Source organism: Rhineura floridana, chromosome 17 (assembly GCF_030035675.1).
Source record: "Rhineura floridana isolate rRhiFlo1 chromosome 17, rRhiFlo1.hap2, whole genome shotgun sequence".
In the NCBI taxonomy this organism is placed as follows: Eukaryota; Metazoa; Chordata; class Lepidosauria; order Squamata; family Rhineuridae; genus Rhineura; species Rhineura floridana.
In genome coordinates, this window is record NC_084496.1 from 11,359,516 (window position 1) to 11,378,000 (window position 18,485).

At 44.7% G+C, this 18,485-nt stretch overlaps 1 protein-coding gene across 1 annotated transcript in view; it reads left to right on the plus strand.

The window, feature by feature from the left end:
• Nucleotides 1–18,485, plus strand: part of CPPED1 (calcineurin like phosphoesterase domain containing 1) — an 84,003-nt gene that overhangs the window by 62,487 nt on the left and 3,031 nt on the right. The gene's annotated exons all lie outside the window — the stretch shown is intronic.

Consider the following 18,485-nt stretch of genomic DNA (forward strand, 5'->3'; position numbering starts at 1 on the left):
AACATAAGGAGAGCCCTGCTGGATCAGGCCAATAGCCCATCTAGCCTGCCATCCTGTTCACACAGTGGCCAGCCAGATGCCTGTGGGAAGCCTGTAAGCTGGATCTGAGCCCAAGAGCACTCTCCCCCTCCTGCAGTTTCTATCATCTGGTATTCAGAATGATGCCTCCAAGCGTGCAGAGAAAGCACACCCATCATGGCTAGTAGCACATAATCTCTGCTTCTCAGCAGGAGTGGGCAGGGCAACCAGCATCAAAGGAACACTCCAAGCTGGGCCACAGTTCTGGGTGGCTGAATAATCATTACACCCCAGGGGATGCCTTCAGGGGTTAGCGTCCCAGTTGCAGAAGATGTAAGTTCTTGCCCAAAGGATGCAGCAATGAGGATGGGACTGCAGAGGTAGCATGCTCCAAACCAACCAAGGTCAAGCACGGAGAATCGGTCTGGGTCCAAACATGATCCAGAGCCAAAGCCAGGCAACAGTCCAAGGGCAATAGGTTCAAGCAGAGGGCTGTGATGGTAGGAGGAGGCTTATAGCCCCTGGCCTCCTAAACCACAACCTTACTGGCACTGAAGGAGCATCCAGGGTTGCCAACTCGCAAGCAGACCTCTTACTCGTGTGTAGACGGACAGCTCTGGGTTACATAGATGCATCCTGCCGTTGCTGTTCGGCTAGACCCAAAGCTTTTGGTGCTGGTGCTCTGGAGGACTGGGTGGGCGGCTCCTCCTCTGACAGTCCAGGGAACCTTTGTCAGATGGAGGGCCACACTCCCATCTGCGCATAAGAACACCCTTCTCGGATTAAATTGCCAATGTCCCAGCACCCGGTTGGCAAAAGTAGCTGATCAGATGCCTCTGGGAAGACCAAAAACAGGACATGAGGGCAATAGCCCTCCTCAGAAACCGGTATATTCTGTGGCGCACTGCCTCTGAACATGGAGGTTCATATTTAGCTGCCATACCTGAGAGCCACAGATAGACCGCAAGAGCACATGGATGAGTTTAGAACAAGGATGAGAATCTTTTTCAGTTCAAGGGCCATGTTAGCTTCTGGGCAGCCTCCCAAGGGCCGCACGCTGATAGTGGGCAAGGCCAGAAGCAAACTTGGGGGAGCAATGGATTGTGTACAGGAGGTTACTTTCTGCACACACACCTATTTGGACTTCGCAGGCCTGCGGTTCCCCACCCATGCCCAGACATCCACATCTGCTACTTCCAGACAGACTTCAGTCTCCTTACACCACCTTTGGGTTTGGGTTACAATGGTACACAAAAACAAATTTAAACGACTTGCATCTTCTTAAAGGCAATGGGGCACTTTATGTCTTTTTTTAATCCCAAGCCTAACCCTGTTTACTCATAAGGAATCCCTGCTAATGTGAATGGCACACGCTTCCGAGGGCTTAGAATTGCAGCCTTCATTTCCAAGGTGAGGCACATTTGATAAAAACTAGAATGCATTTGAAAAGGAACTGTCAGTGTGATCCACTTTATATATATGTGTGTATATATATATATTTTAAATTGTGATTAACAAACCAAAGGTTTTTATTTTACTAGCAAAATGTTTTGGCTTCCACCTTCGTCAGCCATCTTGATAACAGCATTTGTATGTTAGCAGCTGACAGTGGCGGAAGCCAAAACATTTTGCTAATAAAATAAAAACCTCTCTTTTGTTAATCGCAATTACTTGTATACATTTTTAGGTGATTAAAGGAATCCTTATAGGGATCCACAGGAATCTTGGGTGAAGTTCTGTTTGTTGGTTTCAAAACTCTCTTTCTGTCTCTGTCTGTCTCTCTCTGTGTGTGTATCAGCAATGAAAGTCTTGCTTTGACTTTTTAATGCCACGTAGCAATTCATTCCATGAGATTCTCATCTAAAGCAATTTTTGCATATTGCGTAGAACCCTCAATCATTCGCTAACAGCTCTGCAGCAACACATCCGCATCAATATTTGGGAAGCGCTATGGACAGACAGACAGACTGCATGTTGCCTGTTGAATAAAGGTGTCACACAGTAGAAAAGCTGTTAAGGCAGGGCTGGGGAACCTGTGGCCCTCCAGACGTGGTTGGACTACAACTCCCATCATCCTTGACCATTGGCCATGCTGGCTGGGGTGGATGGGAGCTGAAGCCCAACAGCATCTAGAAGGCCACAGGTTCCCCATCCCTGGGTGAAAATTTTCTCCTTCTTGTTACCGGAACTAAGAGTGAAGCTGAATGGTGGAAGGTTCAGGACAGAGAAAAGGAAGTCCTTCTTCACACAGTGCATAGTTAAACTGTGGAATTTGCTCCCAGAAGATCTAGGCCACCAACTTGGATGACTTTAGAAGAATGTTAGACAAAGTCATGGAGAATAAGGCTATCCGTGGCTGCTACCCATGATGGCTATGCTGTGCCATCATAGTATACTTCCAAATACCGGTTGCTGGAAACCGCAGGAGAAGAGGATGCTCTTGTGCTGAGGTCCTCCTTGTGGGCTTCCCATAAGGCATCTGGTTGGCCATTGTGAGAACAGGATGCTGCACCAGATGGGCCCCTGGCCTGATCCAGCAGGCTCTTCTTATGTTCTTATGATCTTAATCCATGTGCTGGAAACAGCAGGAGGGAAGAGTGCGGGAGAATCCAGCAAGCCAATGCCAGGGAAGATGGGAGTTGTAGTTCAGCAACATCTGGAGCGCCAAAGGTTCCCACACGTGCTTTAGAAGTTGTGCAGAAAGGCAGCTTCTCCACCTAATAGTATTCCGAGGGCTTTCCGAAACCATAATTTGACAATACCACCTTGGGAGAACATTTTAAGAGAATAAATTGCATTTGAGTGCATGGCACATTTTTTATGAGATTCTTTTTATGTCTGAGATAAAAAGAAGTGGAGGGGGGAAGCCAGACCACGGTAAATTGCTAGCTTGTCATCTTTGCATTATTGCACTGATTGGATCACCTTGACTTTTTCTTTTATGGTAATGAGCAAAATAAGTTGAGTAAACAACTGAGCTGGTGGGGCAGGGAGGGCGAGCCGGCTTTATTACGTTAGTAAATCTTGCTGCATCCTCAGTGACGATGCAACCCATGACCCGCTTCTCATTTTGTTGTGCAACTGGCGTTCACAGTGGCCCTGGATTTTCAAAGACAATATAAAATAATCAGCCTACATTTTCAAAAGCTAGCAGCATCAAACTGACGTCTGAATTCGTTAAGGTTCACAGCTCAGTGGTAGAACATCTGCTTTGCATGCAGAAAGTCCCAGGTTCAATCCCTGCCAGGTAGGGCTGGAAAAGAGCCCAATCTGGAATCCCGGCGAGCCGCTGCCAGTGAGTGTAAGCACCACTGAGCTAGATAGGCCAATGGACTGACCCAGCATAAGGCAGCTTCCTAGATTTCTATGAATGAAGTTGCTTCTAAATTGGCATAGATGGGGTCAGGCTGATAGGCCAAGAACACAGCACAGTGAGGGTAATGACGAAACGGGCCCAAGATCAGGCTGCACAGACAGGACGTGTGAATGTGTAAAGCCGAATTTAAAGTCTCGTACAGGTACAGCCATTGGCAAGCTGGGAATCCAGTTGCAAACCTGGCTCTGATGATGTGAAATGGCCCTGAGTTTGAAAAGTCTGGCCTGTAATGACTTACACCTTTCGTGGAAAATGCAAATAGGCTGCATTGGTGGGCTCTGATTAAAAGGCCTGGGAGAACAAGAGAGTCTTCTCCTGGTGTCTAAAAGATCCTAGGATAGGTGCCAAACTAGCCTTTTTGGGGAGGCATTCTAGCAACAGGGAACCACCACCAGAAAGGCCTCTCCCCAGTTAACTGACTGCCTCATGTTAGTAGGCAGGGGAACCTGAAGAAGGGCCCCCAAAGAAGATCTCAGGTCCAGGCAGGTGTTGTTGTTTATTTATATGCTGTTTAATGCCAAAATAGGCTTCTAAGCCATTTACAAAGTAAGAAAACACTACACAAACATTAAAATGTAAGCATCCATAATTAAAAGACACAATAATCAATCCCATTCAAACATTAATGTATAAATATTCATAATTATGGATGGCACCTACCCTTTGGAACTCCCTCCCCTTAAATATTAGACAGGCACCATCTCTGTTATCTTTTTGGTGCCTACCGAAGACCTTCCCCTTTCAACAAGCCTTTTAACTAGTGGCCTTATCCTAGTCTGTGTCTGTGTTGGAATTGCTTTTTAAGATGTTCTTATTTTAAAAAGATGTTTTTAAAGTTTCTTTTAAAAAAGGATGTTTTTAAAGATGTTATGTTTTTCTATATTTTTAAGGATGTTTTGTTGTAATATATTTTAAAACCTGTTTTGATGTTGTTTCGAGTGTTTTTAGTGCTTTCGTTTGCCATCCTGGGCTCCTACGGGCGGGATATAAATCTAATACATAAATAGATAAAATGTGCAATAAAACAATTCATGAAAACAACACAGCTGTGAAAACAGGAGGCAGGTTGAGAAATCAAGGAAATGCCTGTGTAACAGGTGTGCCTTTAAAAGCCGGCAGAATGCCAATACTGATGGAGCCTCTTCTATTTCAGCAGAGAGTGCATTCCAGAACTCCGCTGCTAGCAGTTTTATGTACATAGGTATTGTTGTTGCTGTGTGCCTTCAAGTCGGTTACGACTTATGGCGACTGTATGAATCAGCGACCTCCAATAGCATCTGTTATAAACCACCCTGTTCAGATCTTGTAAGTTCAGGTCTGTGGCTTCCTTTATGGAATCAAACCATCCCTTGTTTGGCCTTCCTCTTTTTCTACTCTCTTCCAGTGTGGTGTAGTGGCTAGAGTGTTGAACTACAACCTGGGAGACCAGGGTTTGAATCCCCACACAGCCATGAGGCTCACTGGGTGACCTTGGGCCAGTCGCTGCCTCTCAGCCTCAGAGGAAGGCAATGGTAAAACCACCTCTGAATACCACTTACCATGAAAACCCTATTCATAGGAATCGACTTGAAGGCAGTACATTTACATTTTTCTGTTTTTCCCAGCATTATTGCCTTTTCTAATGAATCATGTCTTCTCCTTATGTGTCCAAAGTATGATAACCTTAGTTTCATCTTTTTAGCTTCTAGTTATAGTTCTGGTTTAATATGTTCTAACACCCAATTGTTTGTCTTTTTTGTGGTCCATGGTATGCACAAAGCTCTCCTCCAACACCACATTTCAAATGAGTTGATTTTTCTCTTACCCGCTTTTTTCTCTGTTCAACTTTCACATCCATACATAGAGATCGGGAATACCATGGTCTGAATGATCCTGACTTTGGTGTTCAGTGATACATCTTTGCATTTGAGGACCTTTTCTAGTTCTCTCATAGCTGCTCTCCCCAATCCTAGCCTTCTTCTAATTTCTTGACTATTGTCTCCATTTTGGTTAATGACTGTGCCAAGGTATTGATGATCCTTACATAGGTATGACAGAAGTTGTGGGCCACCACAGAGAATGCCCACTCCCAGGCCACCACCACCCCGAGCTTCTGAGGGTGATGGAGCTACCAAAAGGGCCTCCTCTGCTGATCTCAACACCTGAGAAGGTCAGCAGGGAAGGAGGCAGTCTTTCCAATATTTGGAACCTCAGTCGTTTAGGGCTTTAAACACTAGCATGAGCACCTTGAATTGGGTCCAAAAACAAACTAGCAACCAAAACAGCTTTTTTTAAAAATAGGGGTTATATGAGACCTAAAGGGACCCCAAGCGAGTAATATGGCCACTGCATTTTGGACCAGTTGAAGTTTCTGAGACATTTTTAAAGGCAGCCCCACATTGCAATATCAAATCTGAAAGTAATCAGAGCATGCAGTACTGTGGCCAAGTCATCTCTGTCCAAAAGGGGCCGAAGCTGGCAAACCAGTCAGAGCTGGAAAAGGTCACACCCAGCCATTGAGGCCGCTGGAGCCTTCAGTGACAATATTGGATCCAGGCGTACCCCCAAGCTGCAGACCTGCTCCTTCCAGGGGAGTTCACCCTTGTCCAGAACAGGTCATCTCCTCACCTCCCAGACATGAGAACTCTGGACACACAACACCTCTGTCTTTTCAGGATTTGGATTTGGCCTTAATTTATTGATCCACATCCAGCCTCCAAGCACCAGTCCAGCACCTCAACTGCCTCTCCCAATTCAGGTGAAACAAAGAGATAGAGTTGGGTGTCACCTGCATATTGACACCTCACTCCAGATTTCCTGATGAGCGTTCCCAGCGGCTTCATATAGGTTATATAGCATGGGGGACAGGATGGATCCTTGCAGAACACCACAGAACAGCCCTTATGGTGCTGAACAGTCGGCTCCCATAACTACTTTGTGGAAGAGGCCCTGGAGGTATGAGTGGAACCACTGAAGCACAGTGCCCCCAACCCCCACTTCCCTGAGATGCTCCAAAAGGATACCATGGCCAACTGTATCAAAAGCCATCAAGAGAATAAGGAGAACGAGCAGGATCACACTCCCTTGATCTCTCTCCCAACAGGTATCATCAGCCAGTGTGACCAATGCAATTTCAGTGCCATAGCCAGGCCTGAAGCCAGACTGGAACAGAGCCAAGTAATCCGTTTCCTCCAAGCATGCTTCAAGCTGGATCGCCACCACCCTCTCAGGCACTTTGCCCAAAAATGGAATATTTGCCACTGGGCAATAGTTGAACATTCTGGGTCCAAGGAGGTCCTCTTAAGCAGGTGATGTACCACCACCTCCTTCACCACCTGCCTTCCATGGACTGGAAGCAGTGCAGACTAGTGTATGCCATGCTATTTCCCCTAACCCCAGCCTAGAATTCATACCATTCCCATCATGATTCATCCCACTATAATCAGGGGCCAAGGAACCTACAGTCCTCCAGATGTTGCTGAGCTATGTCTCCTAATCATTGGTCATGGTGAGTCAGGCTAACGGGAATTGGAGTCCAACAGCATCTGGAGGGACAGGTTCCCCATCCCTGTACAAGATACACTGAATTTGCATGTTTGGGAATGAGAGGTCCCTTAAGTTTGCTGGTGCTGAATTCCATGCTGCTTCTTTTTTAAAAAAAAAATAGCTTTGATTTAGCAACACCTGAACCTGCTGCAATCTACTGTTAATATCGTAAGAAGTTTCATGCATTTTGAAGCACTGCTGCCCCAGAGAATACAAGCGGGGAAGAGCAGTGGAAAATGCTTCTTTTTATAGGAAGGAAGCTGACCCAGTAAAAGGCATCCCCTCTCCCACTTAGTCTCCTGGGCCCAAGGTTGTCATGTAGGGAAATTGTTCTTTATAGCTGGCTGAGACAAGACTAATGTTGCCTGTCAGAGCACTTCCCCTTGCAGTAGTTACACAGCTTTTATATATTCTGTTCCTGTGTCTTGCAATTACAAAGGCACTACAACACCAGTTTCTCTCCCGGAGGCAGCCTTTGCTTTTGCTTTTCAAAGCCATCCATTTGCAGGCAGCACTAAGATGTCGAGGAATGTCAGACCCAACCAGCCAGCAAGAGAATTTCCCCTTACAAAGGTGTGTAGTGGAAATGATATTATCGGGAAAACGTCTGACACTTCCCCATGGGTTGACTCAAAACGTCTTCCATAAAAGCACCAGGGGAAGAAGCTGAGGCAACAACAACTACGGCAAGGAAGGAGAACAACCATTGCAGGGCAAACTCTGATAACTATGTTTGGTGTTGGCTAAACGGGTTATCAAGCAGAAGTGACCTTGAACATCTGGACACTGCCTTTTATACAGCTCTTTCCGTCATTGGTGTCATTGTGACCTTGAACATCTGGACACTTCTGTTTATTGTGATGAAAGATTGGACCAGATCTTTCCATCAGTGGTGCCATTGTGACCTCAAATGTTTGGACACTTCCTTTTACACTGATGACGGACAGAACCAGATCTTTCCATCACTGATGTAATTATGACCCTGAACTTCTGGACACTTTTGTTGAAACTGATGACAGATGGGAGCCAATCTTTCCATCATTGATGTCATTGTGAACTTTAACATCTGGACAAATCTGTGTATACTGATGACAGATGGGGCCAGCTCTTTCCATCACTGTGACCTTGAAAGTTTGAACACTTCCTTTTATACTATGCCAGATAGGACCAGATCTTTCCATCACTGGTGTCATTGTGACCTTCAACATCTGGACACTTCTGTTTAAACTGGTGACAGATGGGAGCAGACCTTTCCATCATTGGTGTCATTGTGGCCTTGAACATCTGGGCCCCTTCATTTATATTGATGAAAAATGGACCCAATCGTTCCATCATTGGTGTCATTTTGGAGACAGGCATTAAGACTTTTCCACCTTTCATACATGCGTAGAATCTATCTTGGGCAGGGATGGGGAGCCTGCAACCCTCCAGATGTTGTGGGACTTCACCTCCTCCAATCATCCCTGACCACTGGCAATGCTGACTGTGTCTGATGAGAGCTGAAGCTCAACATCTGAAGGGCCACAAGTTCCCCATTCCTGGTAAAGAACCTACATACCTACACATTCTCATTCCCTGTTCTAGGGAAAAGCGAACCCAGTGTTCTCACTTATATGCTACTGTCCTCACATGGGTCACATTGACATGTTTTATATCAGTATCTTCCTCAAAACAACCCAAGGGGTGTGTGTTTAAAATGAACATTAATATTAATGTTAAAATAAACATTAATAACAAAAACAAATTCCAAAACACACCAAATACCTTTGTGCACGTCTACCAGGTCTCATGCAGAAACACTTAAGGATATTGGCCAAAAGGTAACTGAATCATCATTAATTTCCTTAAAAGGTGTAACAGGAAATCCAGGGAGAATCCTTACATCATCCTTGCAAGATATTATTGGATCTGGAGACCCCAGCTCATTTCTACTGAGAAATACATGTCGCGTTTTGTCTTTCTTAGTCATTATTCCAAATGTGTATGTACCATGGTGGGGTGAAGTGTTGCAGAGCTCTTTGCTGCATTTGTATCAAGAATAAAGTCGTGCCACACTGAGAGAGAAAAATGAGCCTGTCCCATGATTGTCCCATGAATAAATGAATTTGGTAGGTTAGCTTTTCCACAATGGCTATAAACCATTATTTGATATATCCATGTGTATATATATATATGTGCTTAATCCACCTGTCACCAATCCCGGGTCTCATCCTTGTCACTCCAAACGCTGTATCACCTGTGTGTACCTCGGGGAGGCGGCTACTTTTACAAGCCTAGGACAGGCAGGACCTATTACATCAAACAGATCATCACCTGCAGGTCCTGCAATATAATTTATGTCATCAAATGCAAAAGACCAGGATGTCATATCCAATATGTAGGTAAAACTACAAGTGACCTACGCACATGCCTCAGAAACCACAAATCAGCCATCTTAACAAAAAAAAGTGGAGCAACCAGTTGCAAAATATTTCAACATGGATGGTCACAGTCTGTTGGACTTTTCTATAACAGCGATAGAGATGTCAACGGATCCAGCAGCATTGACTAAAAGGGAGAAGTTTTGGATTTACTCTCTGGGCACATTGGCACCACATGGCCTGAACCTGGAGGACAGTACCACCACTACTTAGCTTCTGCCAATGAAGCCCCTCTGAGCATCCCATCCTCAAAGCTCTATAACTGCCACCTTGGTAACAGCATTTGTATGTTGGCAGCTGATGAAGGCGGAAGCTGAAACGTTTTGGTAGAACAATAAAAACCTCTGTTTTGTTAATCAAAGCTACGTGTGTGTGTGTGTGTGTGTGTGTATCAGAGATCTAAGGTCAGCAGTAGTCTTTGTGTAATGGTCATGTGACAAATTTGCTCTGTTCAGGGTAGAAGTTACAGCCTGCTGTCTATGTAACAGTCTGTGAGCCTGGCAGTTAAGCTGCACCTTAGCTTTCCCTAAAGCAGATGCCGCATCAAAGAGAGTTAGCCCCCCCCCTTGTATTAATGGACTGCCTTCAAGTTGATCCCAACTTATGGCTACCCTATGAATAGGATGTTAATGGTAAGCGATATTCAGAGGGGGTTTACCATTGCCTCCCTCCGAGGCTAGTCCTCCCTAGCTGGCTAGGACCTGCTCAGCTTGCCACAGCTGTACAAGCCAGCCCCTTCCTTGTCTGCAACTGCCAGCTGGGGGGCAACTGGGCTCCTTGGGACTATGCAGCTTGCCCACGGCTGCACAGGTGGCAGGGCACGTAACCTCAAGCCACTCACTGTAGGGGTGATCTTTAGCTGGCCCTTGACACCCAGGAGACACGAGCGGGGATTTGAACATACAGACTCTGGACTCCCAGCCAGGCTCTCCTCCCCACTGTGCTATACCAGCTGTTCCCCCTCATATTAGCACGCAGGAGATTTAGGATTCAGGAACAAGTGTTCAGACAGGTAAGATCAGTTAAACAAGTTTCCTTTACTTATAAAACTATTTAAACATTCCATAAAAGAGAATAAAAGTTAATCAGCATAAATCAAAATAACAGCTGGTTAAGGCATTATATATCTTAAGGCATAAGAGATCTAAAATCCTGATATATAGCATAGATATAACACATCGATGCAACCTATTTGATGCAGAGCTGAGGTACCTTGCTTAGTTACCTGGATCTTACAAGGCTATCTGTTGGTGCAAGCATTAAGTGAGATTCATCTAGGAGAAGCCTGATTTGATACTAAGATGTAGGAATATTTATACTAAATTTTCCTTTGAAGGAAGGAAAGATTTATGAAATATTCCTACCTTAATTGCTGCTTATCACAATTGTCAGAGAAAAATTAACTATTCTAAAATATAGCAAGATGGTACATTCCTCAATATATCTGAATATATGAAAGAAAAAACAATAAATTTCAGCTAAATAATAACATTAAATCTCTTAGACATGGGAAGACATCTGGTATGCATCTTAACCTACAAAGAAATTATCTGTTCAGGAATGTTTTTCAATGTTTATACAAACAATTGTCCGACTAAGTGGAACCACTTAACAATTTACAATCTAGGTAATTAATGGCCTTATTATCAGTGTGATTTAAAAAGGTAAAGGTGTCCGCGCACTTGTAGTGCGAGTCGTTTCCGACTCTTAGGGTGACGTCTTGCAACGTTTACTAGGCAGACCGTATATATGGGGTGGGATTGCCAGTTCCTTCCCCGGCCTTTCTTTACCCCCCAGCATATGCCGGGTACTCATTTTACCGACCACGGATGGATGGAAGGAAGGCTGAGTGGACCTCGACCCCTCTTAGCGAAGATTTGACTTCCTCCTTCCGTTGGAATCAAACTCCGGCCGTGAGCAGAGCTTCGGCTGCGTTACCGCCGCTTACCACTCTGCGCCATGGAGGATCTTTCAGTGTGATTTAATTACTCCTAATTGATAGAAGTCACTCTGAGATTTTGTCTTTGAGATAAGCTTGAAGTTTATGGTTTTATGGCTGGAGATGTTTCAGTGTGGCGCTAAAGTGTTCTGATTTCTATCAGATGCCATGATGGTAGGCCCATCATGAATAGATAAAGGGATGGCTATTCCCAGGGTATCAGATTTCATTGTGCCCCATTTGGTTGAGGGAAATTATTCATATATTAGCTCTGAATCCTCCATCATCTACTGGATCCAGGTAGGTTAGAAATGGGAATATTTGCCACAGTCAACCCAAGCATGTTTTGTTTATTTATTTATTTAGATGAATATTTATCGATTGCACTTGTCCTAAAAAATACAGCCAGGTGATATACAACATACAAAATTACAGTAACTTTGATAAAAGCATCAATAAATGCAGGCAGGGTGATCACGTTTCAAAGGCCTTTCTGAATAACAGCATTCAGTAGGTTTACTCTGAGTAGGACTAGCTTTGGATACAACCAAATAGCTATGCATTTGAGGGGGGATGTATTTGCAGAGGAAACGGTAATTACTGGCCCAAATGTGGTTCAAATGGAGAAGGGTTCACACACCGCTAAACGGAACTGGCTTTTCTGGTATGACAGCTAGAAAACCTCTTTTCAGTTATTATAACTAGTTGCTGTTTTTCTGTGTGTTTTCTTTATTACTTTACTACTTTTATGTGTATTGGAATATAATTTTAAAATATTCTGAAAATTCTGCCAAAGATTTTGATGTAAAAAGAGGCGGGGAGCACCTACTCAACTGGGAAGCACAGCACTGAGTCAGTGAAGCAACTTTTTGAAGTTTATTACACTGAATTATAGATGCAGCTCCCATCCTAGGTAGGCCAAGTTTGTGAAGTTGTACTAAATAGAGAATATTTCATTTTGATCAGGAAGCAAAATAGAGCAAGCCACTCCAGCAACAAGGGCTCTGCAGGAGTTGGAAAATCAAACGGATCTTTCACTCACCGCTTCAGCTAATGGACTCCCCACACACACACCGCTTTGTGCTTCCTGTGTTTGAATCATCGGCAGCTTCTCTTTTGGCCGAGAGGGTCCCAAAAAATGTTCCACAGAGTACGGGATGAAAAATAGATCATGCATTGTTGTCTACAAAACCCCAAGAGGATGCCAAGTTGGTGTTCTTGCAGTTGGGTTCTCTTAGAGCATATCAGAAAAGGAGACTTCCCTGTGCTAGCCCTTAAGATGTCATCAGACATGAAGGAAGCAACTATCAATAATCAATATAAATAAGAATATAAAAAGATCCCTGCTGGACCAGGCCAATGGCCCATCGAGTCCAGCATCCTGTTGTCACAGTGGCCAACCAGATGCCCAAATGGGAAGCCCACAAGTGGGACATGAGTGCAACAGCACTCTCCCCACTTGCAATTCCCATCATTCAGAGGCATATTGCCTTTGCAAGTGGAGGCAACGCATAGCCATCAGGGCCATGGATAGCCTTCTCCATGAATTTGTCCAATCCTCTTTTAAAGCCATCCAAGTTGGTGGCCATCCCTACCTCGTGTGGCGGTGTGCAAGAAGAAGGCTGTGCAAGCTTCTTTCCTCCATGTTGTCATGGCCCCGTCAGAGGACTCATCAGACGAGGATGACTTGGGAGTAACAGCAGCAGACCCAGAAGGAGAAATGGAGGAAACTCCTGAGAACCCAGCTCCTTCTCCCCCTCAGCTGCAGAGCACCCCAGACACAGCTGAAGCCCTTCAGCCAGACGCAGCCAGTGAACAGAATACTCCCCCCTCACCTGCAGAACGTAGACAACAGAAGGTCAGGCAGAAGAGGGGCAGGCCTGTCCACTTAAGGCCAAAACGCTGATGGCTCACACCTGCTGACAAACCTGCTCCTTAAAAGTCAAACCTTGGGTTCAGCTTGTTGCTAACTACAACGTCAGGCGTGACCACTGTGTGTCTTCCTATTCCCCGAACCTTGACTTGGACTGATCTCTCGGCAAACTAGACCCGGACCTTCACTGATGTCTCTTCTGGATTTCTGGCTTGGCACGTAAGCTTTGAACGGCCTCTGCCCTTATCTTGCTTCCTCCTTGCTAGCCTGGCAGATTTATAGCCAAGCTGCCAGCTGAGGACTTATGGCCTGGCAATTACCAAGGAATCTCCAGCCCTGCCTGCACCCCCACCGACACTGCTGTCTCAGTGAAGAGTTGACACATGTGGAGATTAGTGACAATAATGACAAGTGGTGCACTTAGGTAATTTTAGACTCTTGACTAAGGGTCGCCAACATGATGCCCACAGGCATCTCTGTGTGCCTGCCAGTACCTCCTGTGGTGCCACAAAACGTCTCAGTAGATAGCCCCTGGAAAAATCCACAATACACATGAGACTGTTTATTCTTGCTGCTCAGTTCCTGTTTGCATTGCCTCAGCCTCTCCTGCACTGAACACACTCCTTTAAACATGCCAACATTTCATTGGATGCCAGGACTGGACATCCACCTTCCCTTCCATTGTGAACAGAGGAAAGGTGCAAAGAGCTTCTCTCTCTGAGCAAGTGTGGAGGTGGCTGATGCAGGTGCCTTTTCCCCAATGATAGAGGGCGTGCCAGCACTATCCGTTGACCCTGCCTCTTTTTCTGCTCTGTTCAATGTGGTAGCCATTTTGTATTATACCACACCACCACCGCTGCCATTTTGTGTTATGCCACATACCCCCACGGCAGCCATTTTATGACTTGCGCCCACAGTGCTTACTGAAAATTCTAATTGGGCCCATTGGTCCCAACAGTGGGCAACCCCAACTCTAGGCTGAATGATCTTCTGGGGGGGGGGCTATTTCAGTATGTAATAAGCCAAGTTTTCCCTACCCATAAAATTGGACCCTGTTATTAATAGATTTCTGTTTTTGTCTCTGGTCTCTATGCTACTGTTCTAATCATTTTTATGTTTGTAGTTTACACGCCAATTAAGAGAATTTTAAATACTGAGCAGTTTAGAAATGCTTTTAAAGAAATAAATAAATTGGGGGGAATCACTGTCTTGTTAGAATGTGAATGTCCAGATGTCTGATGAGGGAGAGCAGAGGGGGAAAAGGATGCCTAGCATTTATTTTCTCTCTCTCTCTCTCTCTCTCTCTCTCTCTCTCTCTCTCTCTCTCTCTTTCTCTCTTTCTCTCTTTCTCTCTCTCTCTTTCTCTTTCTCTTTCTCTCTCTCTCTCTCTCTCTCTCTCTCTCTCTCTTTCTCTCTCTCTCTTTCTCTCTCTCTCTCTCTCTCTCTCTCTCTCTTTCTCTCTCTCTCTTTCTCTCTCTCTCTTTCTCTCTCTCTCTTTTTCTCTCTCTCTCTCTTTCTCTCTCTCTCTCTCTCTCTCTCTCTCTTAAATGATCAGGAACTGAAAGCTAGGGGCTTCCCCCCTCCCCCCCCGGCTTCCACACCCCTCTTTTGTCAGGCTGCATCATTATGAGCGGCCTGTCTCGCCCAGTCTTCAGTCAGTGGAGTTGCTAATAATTAAGAAGCCGTCACAGTAAAAGCAGGCTTGTTAGAGCAGTTGACAGTGTTATTGGGAACCTGAAGGAAACATGGCATTTGGCAAAAATTGTGGCCTGCAAGTGCACCCAGACACAAAGTAACAATAAGCCAGAAGGAGACTAAGGCAAAGTCTCAAGGCAATATTGTGAAATAGGGAGTGGCTGGTGGTGCTGCCTAGCAGTGGGATCTTGTAAAATCTGTGCTAGAGCCGGTGAGAGAACAAATAAAAACCAGGATCCTGACTGGTGGTGACCAGAGCTGGGACACACATGGTGGGACCTGACAGGTGGTGGCAGTAGGAGGGATCCTGACACATACCTATACCATTTTGTGGTCTTGTCTTTTTCTGTTCTTTTAGATGTGTCAGCCATTATGCCATGCCTCCACAGCAGCCATTTTGTGTTTTACCATGTCTCCACAGCAGCTGCTTTTTGTTATGCACCAGCTCCATGACAGCCATTTTGTGCTTTGCACCACACCCATATTTCTCAAAATTCCAAGTGTCTCCATGTAAATGCCATATGGACTGGTTCTCACTGAAATATGTGGAATCCAACAATTGTCCCTTTAATGCCCTATCTATAGCCTATTTTGGAGTATGAAACTGCTTAATAATATACTTATATTCCATAGTGGAAAGGAGAAGCTTAAAGCTATGTAAGAATGGATAGTGTCACTTGATGTTATAAGAGAGTACTGGAGGCTACTGGGCAGTGTCAGACATGCAGCTGGTCAAGGAGATTTGGTGGCTCTTTCAGATGGTTAGCTATCATGAAGCCTGGGATCACTGGATGAGCTGTAGGACAAGTGTCTGGTTAGTCAAGTGATGTTTTGACTACAGAGGGTAAGATTATGAGCAAATGTGTGGGGAAAGTATAAGTAAATATTCAGTGAGTGCTTCCCTTGATGTGGCAGTGCCATCTGGCCAATTACAAGACATGAATCATAAACTTCAGTATTTCTGGTCTATAAAGAGCAGCACAGAGTGCAGGACATAACACATCAGGCATCAGACACTGAACATAGTACAGTGTCCTGGACTCCTGGGGAGGACTGTACTCTCCCAGTAGCTGAGAGGTTGTTTATTATCTGCTCTGTTAGATAGAAGCTGAAATATATCTGCAGTTTTATGCCGTAGTACTAAGTAGGGTTGCCAGGTTCATGGCCTGAGACTGATCCTGTATCTTTAGGAGAAGAGAAAGTCAGCCAAGTGCAGGTGCTCTTGCAACACTGTAATGGGAAAAACCACAAGGTGGAATGCTCCCTTTCCTCTGCACAACTTTTAAAGATACAGAAGACCTTCGAGGCCGGGCCTGGCAACCAAGACGTCTTCTGTATCTTTAAAAGTTGTGCAGGGGGAAGGGAGAATTCCACCTTGTGGTTTTTCCCATTACAGTGTTGCAAGAACACCTGCACTTGGCTGACTTTCTCTTCTCCTAAAGATACAGGATCAGTCTCAGGCCATGAACCTGGCAACCCTAGTGCTAAGTAACTAATAAACCACGTTAATTATCACAACTGGTGTCAACTTTCATTGCTTATCTAGACGTGTTTAAAAGAATCATTTGCTAGACAAGATTTATGGCCAAACCCACCACTAGCCCAAAAAAGGTTGGCAGCTCCTGCCCTAAATGATTTGGGACTGGGGCATCTTAAGGTACCATCTTCTCATTTGTGAGTCTTCATGGTTATTAAGATCTGCGAAGGCTCCCTCTCTTCACAAGCTTTACGTGAAAGGGGGCCTTCTTAGCTGTTGCACCTAAAGCAACCTTCCCCAACCTGGGGTCCTCCAGTTGATGGACTATAGCTGCCATCATCCCCGATCATTAGACATGCATACTGGGGCTGATGGAGATGGAGCCCAACATCTGAAGGGCACCAGATTGGAGAATCTTATAGCCTCCCAAAGTATGTTTATCAGGCATCTGCACTGTCGATTTTTAGGCATCATTTTTTAAAAAATGTTATTTACCCAAACTTTTGGCAGCTCTTGAATTGCTGTTTGCAGTATTTCTCATTTCTGCTCTCAGTTGCTGCTTCCTTCTCGTTATTTTATTCTGCTTTTTTATTATGATTGATTGTTTTTGATTGTAAGCCACACCGGGGACTAGTAATTGCAGGGTATACTTATTTTTGTTAATAAATAAAATAAAAAGGAAATATAAATGCTGTGCCATTTGCAAGTCAGCTGAACAAACGGTGACCTTTAAAATTAAAAACCCTATCAATTTTTTTTCAGTCATGGCGGCATCCTAGATCCTGCCCCCCCCCCTTTAGCTGTGGAATGGAATGGTTTCACAAGATGTGCTCAAGACAAATCGATTGTGGGACTGACACATTTTTAAACAGTATGTTGGTGAGATTGCCATTGGAAGCTTTCAGGAAGATCTGGATATTCTCTGGGCATATAGACCTTGAGGATCCAACAGTTAAATGGTCTCCATGTGAGGCCGAGGGAGAATCTGTCATTTAAAACCATTGCTGGATTTTGCTAGTAGAAGCAATTGTCCGCTCATAAACATGCAAATTCCCATTCCACTTCATATCATTCTCCAGAGAGCTACAGCGATGGGTTTTAACTTCAAATTGAGAGCTCCCATTGAAAACCACATGTGCTTGAGCTAGAAACTTCAATACTTCATAAGCGTCCCGGTTTGCAGAGTAGATGACTCAACTGGATGACCTAAGGCTTGCAGAAATGCAAAAACACTTCAGAGGGGGGAAAAAACTCTTAAGAACAGAAGCCCCCAAAACAGCCCAGTGGCCCATCTAGTCCAGCATCCTGTTCTCACAGTGGCCAACTAGATGCCCACAGGAAGCCTGCAAGCAGGACCTGAGCACAAGAGCACTCTTCCCTCTTGCATTTTCCAGCAACTGGTATTCAGAAGTCGCAGAAGCAGAAAAAGGCCATTGTGGCTAGCAGCCAACGATAGCCTTGTCCTCCATGAATTTGCCTAATCTTCCTTTAAAGCGTTCCAAGGTAGTGGGAGCAAATTCCCTAGTTTATGCACTTTGTGAAGAAGTACTTTCTTTTGTCTGTCCTGAATTTTCCAATACTCAACTTCATTGGATGTCCACAAGTTCTGCTGTTATATGAGAGTGGGATTTTTTTCTCTCTATCCACTTTCTCCATGCTGTGCATAATTTTATACACGTCTGTAAAGTCACCTCTTACTCACCTTTTCTCAAAACTAAAAAGCAACAAGTGCTACTAATGGAGAATTTTATATATCTACCTGTGTCTTAAAATTTCTTTAAGGACCCCAGCAAAAGATCCCATTGGAGAAAAATTCTCCATCATTACAACCTTTCCTCATCGGGGAATTGATCCATCCCCTTGATCCTTTTGGTTGCTCTTTTCTGAACCTTTGTCAATGCTACAGTATCTTTCTGACTGACATCCTGCCATCTTCTCATTCTAAATGCATCTAATACAAGCTTTTGTCAATAACCTTCACTTAAGGCAGGGATGGGGAATGTGTGGCCCTCCGGATGTTGTTGGATTACACCTCTTGTTAGCCCTGAATTTTGGCCATGGTGGCCAACTCCCCATGATGGGACTTGGAATTGAACTACTGTACATAGGAAGCTGCCTTAAAACAAGTCAGACCAGTGGTCCATCTAGCTTAGTATTGCCTA